Here is a 6,673-nt window from a genome sequence, read left to right as displayed (position 1 = left end):
TTTTCTTTTTCTTTTTCTTTTCTTTTTCTTTTTCTTTTTCTTTTTCTTTTTCTTTTTTTCTTTTTCTTTTTCTTTTCTTTTTTTTTTCTTTTTCTTTTTTTCTTTTCTTTTTCTTTTTCTTTTTCTTTCTTTTTCTTTTCTTTTCCTTTTTTCTCTTTTTTCTTGTTTCTTTTTTCTTTTTTTCCTTTTTATTTTCTCTTTTTTTTTCTTTTTTTCTTTTCTCCATTTTCTTTTTTTTCTTTTTCTTTTCTTTTTCTTTTCTTTTCTTTTCTTTTCTTTTTCTTTTCTTTCTTTTTCTTTTCTTTTTCTTTTCTTTTTCTTTTTTTTCTTTTCTTTTTCTTTTTCTTTTCTTTTCTTTTTATTTCTCTTTTCTTTTAATATCTCTTTTCTTTCTCTTTTCTTTTTATTTCTCTTTTATTTCTCTTCTTTTCCTCTTTTCTTTTTATTTCTCTTTTCTTCTTTTCTTTTTCTTTTTTCTTCTTTTCCTCTTTTCTTTTTTCTTTTTCTTTTTCTTTTTCTTTTTCTTTTTCTTTTTCTTTTCTCTCTCTTTCTCTTTCTTTTCTTTTTCTTTTTCTTTTTCTTTCTCTTTTCTTTTTTTTTCTTTTTCTTTTTCTTTTTCTTTTTCTTTTCTTTCTTTTCTTTTTTTTTTTTTCTTTTCTCTTTTCTTTTTTCTTTTTTCCTTTCTTTTTCTTTTCCTTAACAAGCTTCTCTGATTTTATTTACCACCCTTCTTAAAGTGCTGTGATAACATAATTGACTTTTAATATTTTGTCTGTCTCAAGCATTAAACTTTGGTAGCTTAGACTCTACAGGGTGTCTTTTCTATGATTCTGTATCTTGTACAATGCTTTTTTCCTATACATATTATCTATTCCTATACATTTAGGTCAATTTGGGGACTTTTCTTTTCACTTTTCTTGAGGAAAACACAGTCATTTATGATGTCTACAACTTTTGTCTCTGTATGATGCCCTCAATGACATTCCCCCATTGTCATGGAGATAAACGATGACTGAAATTTTCCATGATCTGTTTCTGATCCTGGAAGCTGTGGTCACCACTGTGCTCCAGTGATGTGGACTCTTGCCCCAGTATTAGCCTATAACCCACAATTTCAAGCCACAGTGATACCCTAGGACTTGTTGATGTGGATGACTTAATCATATTATTTGACTGCCAAAGCTTTCTTTAACACAGATACTGTTTCTCCACCAACAGACAACTATGCTTTCTGTTATAATTTTCACCTTTGTGTTACACTAATTTTCTTTCCTTCCTCCTAGTTCACACACGATCTCCTCTAACAATATTTTCATTTAGACTCCAGTATTTCTGTTCATGTGACTCATGACTCTTTTTTTTGACCATTACGTTTTGCCTATAGGCACTGTACATTCTTGCTCTTATTCTGATTCTATGCTGTATTTGATTGCAGCTCTATTTGTTCTTCAATATTGCTCAGTGGTTTTACTGACTTCTTTCTCATATTCTTTTTCCAGAAAAGAGAGATTTCATCTCTTCCCCAATGGAAGATGAATCATCCTAAATTGTATGTGATCATTGATTTATCATCCTCCTTTCACTCTTACACATCTATAACCTTTTAAAGCAAAGTTTCTGAAACTTCTTTTCACTTGCAAAACAAAGAATTACATTGGGCTGATACCAATGAGACTCTACTTACAAACTGGTCTGTTCAAATAAAGGTAGAAATTGTGTTCTGTGATAAAGTATCCTTGTTATTTCTGATTTATTTGATTGCTAACACTAATTTAGTAACAATTCAAATGTTCTCCATGACCACTATAGGACCTAATTTAGTAAAATCTGAACTGCTTATATAAGGCAACACAGTTAACAACAATAGCAGAGCTGAACATTGGAAATGCATGCAACTCTTAGAAATTTTAGGAAGGACCAACAGAAGTACATCATAGTGGCACAAGCTAATGTAAATTATACGTGATACTGCTTTCATTTGGACACTACAATCCCCTGGTTTTCTTTTTTTTAATCCCAGAGGCATGCTACCTTGTAGAACTCCTTTTATTTTAAGAGATTGCCTTGAAAGCTTCATTGACTTTATCAGAGTAGTTCCTCCTTCTGGCCTTGATCCTGTCAGCAGATTTGTTTCAGGGAAGGTGAATCTGTGCCAGCATGGAGTCCTGCTTGGCCCTGGGATCCTGGGAGAAGGTGGACTCCTTGCTGGAGTCAAAGGTCATGCTCGGGTATCAGTAAGAGTTCATCTCAGTGCTGTTAATTTTCCCAATGGGAATAATTTCTCATGTTCTTATCAGAATTCCTCAGTTCAGAAATGTAAAAAATATATGTAATTGCTATTTCACTGTTATTTTTCACTTGTAGAGTTATTTATATGACAAACATTTAAAATTTCCATGTGTATATACATAAATATACCCCCCCCACACATTTGTGGATGTAAAGCATACACGAACACACATATACACATGTGCTGGCCCTCACGCACAGAAAACCACTAATTATACCTTGGAAAAGGAGAATAGAAAAAGAAATAAACTTTTTCCAGGAGCTTCGTACTGAGTCTGAAGAAAAGTCTCCAGATGTCAATTTACTTACAGCAGTTTATTTAATCTGTTCCTGGATTTAGCTCATTTTTGGCTAATCTTGCACAAATCATGTGTGTCTATATGTACATACATTTATATATATATATGTTTTAACAAGTATATAACTATGTATATGTTCATTTATCTATGTATCTTTAAGCTGAACACTTTTTCACAGACAATATGCGTTTACAATGCAAAGGTAAATGAGACCTAGCATGTATTTAGAGTGCTGGAAGAATGTTTTAAAGAAAAAAGGTATTTTTTCAGGGCAATACTTGAAACACAAGTGTGAAGCTTGTGGTTGTGTGAATCTAGTTGTTGCATACATTAGGAAACGAAAGAAAAATGCTCAAAATTCTGCATGAAAACAGAACTAGTATGGGAAGGACTGAAAAAGGGAAGTATAACTCCCCAAATCTGTGAGATTAAACTCTTATGTGCTTTGAAGCTAATGAGAGATTCATGTCTTGGTCAATTTGCATTTGTTTAGTTGTCCTTATGTGATCTAAGTACAGAAGTGAGTCACAAGGTTGTAATAAGGCTGAGAAGTTTGCATAGGATCATTGTCAACAAAGACAGGAAAAAAGCTTCTCAGGATCCTTAGGGTCTTTGAATATATTAACAGGCAATGAGATGACAAAAGTCTTAATAAATAAAAAAAATTAAAATTGTTATTTTCCTTATTAAAAATAGTTTAAAGAATCATCACAAACTATAATAACTCCTCATATTACACTGTTTAAAAGCTTTAGATTATGTAAGGAACGCTATTGAGCCAGTATGTATTTGCTTAATTGAATTTATGTAGAAGTCAATTTACTCATGAAATCACTAGCTGAGCTCTGGAAACAGATTTTGCTAAAGCATGAAATTTCTTTTTGGCCATCCATAGTCTCTTCTGCTGAACGGGTATTTTCTTCCTATCAGATGTGTTCAATTCAATAGCTACTTAAGTAATGTAATAGAACCTGGGAAACCAGTTGAGATTTGAAAAAAAACAGGTTTCCTCTTCCAATTGATAAAAATGAGGTGTGAGCAGGAGACATCTATTAGTCCTAAAATACTGAAAAATATGCTAGTCAGAAACCATTAATTTGATAAAATTTCTATGAAATTTCTATGAATAAAGCTTTCTTTGTCTAAGGTATCATTTTGTTATAAATACCTAGCATGTTCCAATTAAAACTTTTCTTGTTCATTCAGCACAAGAATTTTATTTTTAGGCTATGTATTAACATGTATATAGCATATCATCTTGGCTACCAAAAAGGAAATACCAGTTGTAGTTACAGCCTACTTTTAGTAACACACAAACGTGTTTAATAGCTACCAACCAGTGAGAATCAGTCTATGTGTAGGAAAATAATCTAAAATCCAAATGAGTAGAAGTCAAAATCAAATTAAATAAGTATATTTTATTTATGATTAAAATTAGGTTATTTCAAATCATTCTGTGTTGTCCTGGCATGGACAGCACAAGAGGTGTCCTGTCAGCCAATAATTCATCCCCAGACAGGTTCAGAGAGAACTGATGTGCCCTGTAATGGGCTGAGCACTGGAGAGCCTGTCTGAGAATGTGGTTTCCCTGTTTGATATGCTGGCCAGCAAAGCTTCTGACTTTTTCTGCTGGTTCTGAAATAACCAGAAGACAGATGGTCAAGCCAAGAACTGAGTTAAAGATTGTATAGCCTTTAAAGGCCCTTAGGTATTAGAAAAGTTGATTTAGGACTTAAATTCAGTAGAAATACAAAGACAGAAATTATATTTTAAGGAGTTATTTGATTCTATATTGATTTCAACAGCATAAATTGGTGAGTTTTATTATAGACAGCTATCTTGGCAGATAGGGTGACTTGAAAGCAGTTGCCAAACTCTGTCCCCCAGTCCATCTCAAACCCTTTCATTCTGGCCTGCCAATCATTTTTGGGGAGTTTCTTCAGTTAGCACTTGATTAAAACATGCCTTCTTCAAAGCCTTACACTTCTGATATGATGACATCAAGAAATGAGAACTTCATTGTGCCTATGGTCCACTGGCCTCATTGGTCAAAATCTAAAATTTTATATCTCTTATGGGTTTATATGGCTTTGGCTTCCAGCCACTGAACCATTTTCATCTCCTGAAAGAATTGATATGCTATAATAAATTATTTACATATGCTTTCCTGCCTAATTGTCTCTTGGTAATAAGACCTCTGTTACAGCAGTCAGGACAGACACCAATACATTCATACCTTGTATGGCAAAGTGAACACCATGCTCACGTATGTAGATAAGAAGACAGTCTATTGTTCTTGACAAAAGAGCAAGTCTTCACCATATTAAAGAGCACAATTTTTTATTATTCTGTACTCAAATGGAAGGATAAATCAACTGAAGAGGAGCCCAGGCACTACCAGAGAAGGTGCAGCTCTCTGGACAGGTTTGCTGCTGCCTCAGCCCCAGACTTGCTGCTTTCCCTCTATTTTCTGAAACTGTAGATAAGAAGCTTGTTCAAAGTGTATTGCCAGAGTTTATTTATCGTACTTTACTAAACTTCCCCTTTTAAACTTTAAACAAAGAGGCACTTCATAGCAAACTTCTCATGGTTCCTCAGTCAAATACTATGACCTTTCACAGCTCAGCTGTGATTGAAGAGTATTTTTTGAGCCCGAAAAGCTCCTATGGGATCTCAGTCACTGACCCACATATCACAGGGTATAACCCAGGCAGCCCTTGTCTCTCCACTCTGCATGCTGGTGTAGTTTGGCAAGGTTTGGTTGCTTTGTTCCCCAGAGTATAAATCTATCTGCAAAGCCACCTGAATTAGCACCAAGCATACACGGCACCTGGCATTGCAGGCTTTCATGAAAGCACATTTTAGGGCACTGAAGGATCAAAGTGAGACCCTATTGGATGGGAGACCAAGATGCAAGAGAAGCAGTGGAGAAGAAAGAGGCCATGCTGGCCTCATCCTGGTGCTGGATACCGGAGACGGTGGCCCCCTGCCTTTCACTGGAGGCCCTGCTTTCCCCACTGGAAACTTTCACAACTTTGTCTCCCAGATGCCTCATTGGTGTGGGATTATGATCCTGTGTCCTGTGTGATTATCATTCCATGACAATCCTTCTGAGGGACAGTCAGGAGGAGACACTACTTTCAAACAGGAAAGGACATGCCCCAGTTTCCCAGAATTTGACCTGTGTTGTTTCCGTTCAGCCCAAAGGCTATTTTTAAACATCATAAAAGTGCAGGAAAAATGGTTCTGATGTTGTCATTACAGGGCCCACTGCTGCCTGGCCTCCGGCCAGTGCACCGCTGGTTACTCTATTCAGAGTGTTTCTCTGGTACCATATTTATCTGGGGTTTTTTTATTGTGTTTTTCATTCTTCAGAGAATCCTCTCCATTATCTTCATTCTTGTTCCCCATAATAATTTGATTTCTCCTTGGATTTTTTTCCCTTTTCCTGAGGGAAATGGGATGGACAGTAGCAATGGAGATGGTATTTAGGGAGAGTGTACAGTCCTCAGCGGTCCATTTTCTGGTACTCCCTAGCATCCCCAGTCGTAGGATGCTACTAAGGCTACTACAGGGTACTTCCCTGCCTATTGCCTTTGGTGCTGCTTTATGACTGCTCCATAAACCACTTTAACCATTTAAATCGCCCTTTTCGAATCCATTAGGCTCTTTAGCACGGGGAATGTTTTCAAATCTGTTAAGAAGGAAGGTGTCTCAGTACAGTTTCTTTGACATCTACCAAAGATGTTTTTAGTTTTCCTTATGGATAGCTAATTGCTTGAAAATGAATAGGGTACTCTTTATGCCGTGCACTTTCAAATTACTTTTTCTTATTTCCCTGTGGCATCTCCTTGGCTCTAGTTGAGTCTATAATCTTATATACAATATGGATTTTTGTAGCATCTCTAGAGTAAATGTGTCCAGACTAAGCAGAGGGATAAGAATTTTCAACATTAAGTCACTAAATAAAGAATTGTCCTGGTCACTGCATTATCAAGATAGCAACAGTTCTTCCTTTTTCAGTGCAAGCCACAGAAATCTACCTTGTCCAGTGTGTCCCTAATTACTCAGACTCCTGGACAATA

Source organism: Chiroxiphia lanceolata, chromosome 5, assembly GCF_009829145.1.
Source record: "Chiroxiphia lanceolata isolate bChiLan1 chromosome 5, bChiLan1.pri, whole genome shotgun sequence".
In the NCBI taxonomy this organism is placed as follows: domain Eukaryota; kingdom Metazoa; phylum Chordata; class Aves; order Passeriformes; family Pipridae; genus Chiroxiphia; species Chiroxiphia lanceolata.
This window is presented reverse-complemented; position numbering follows the sequence as displayed.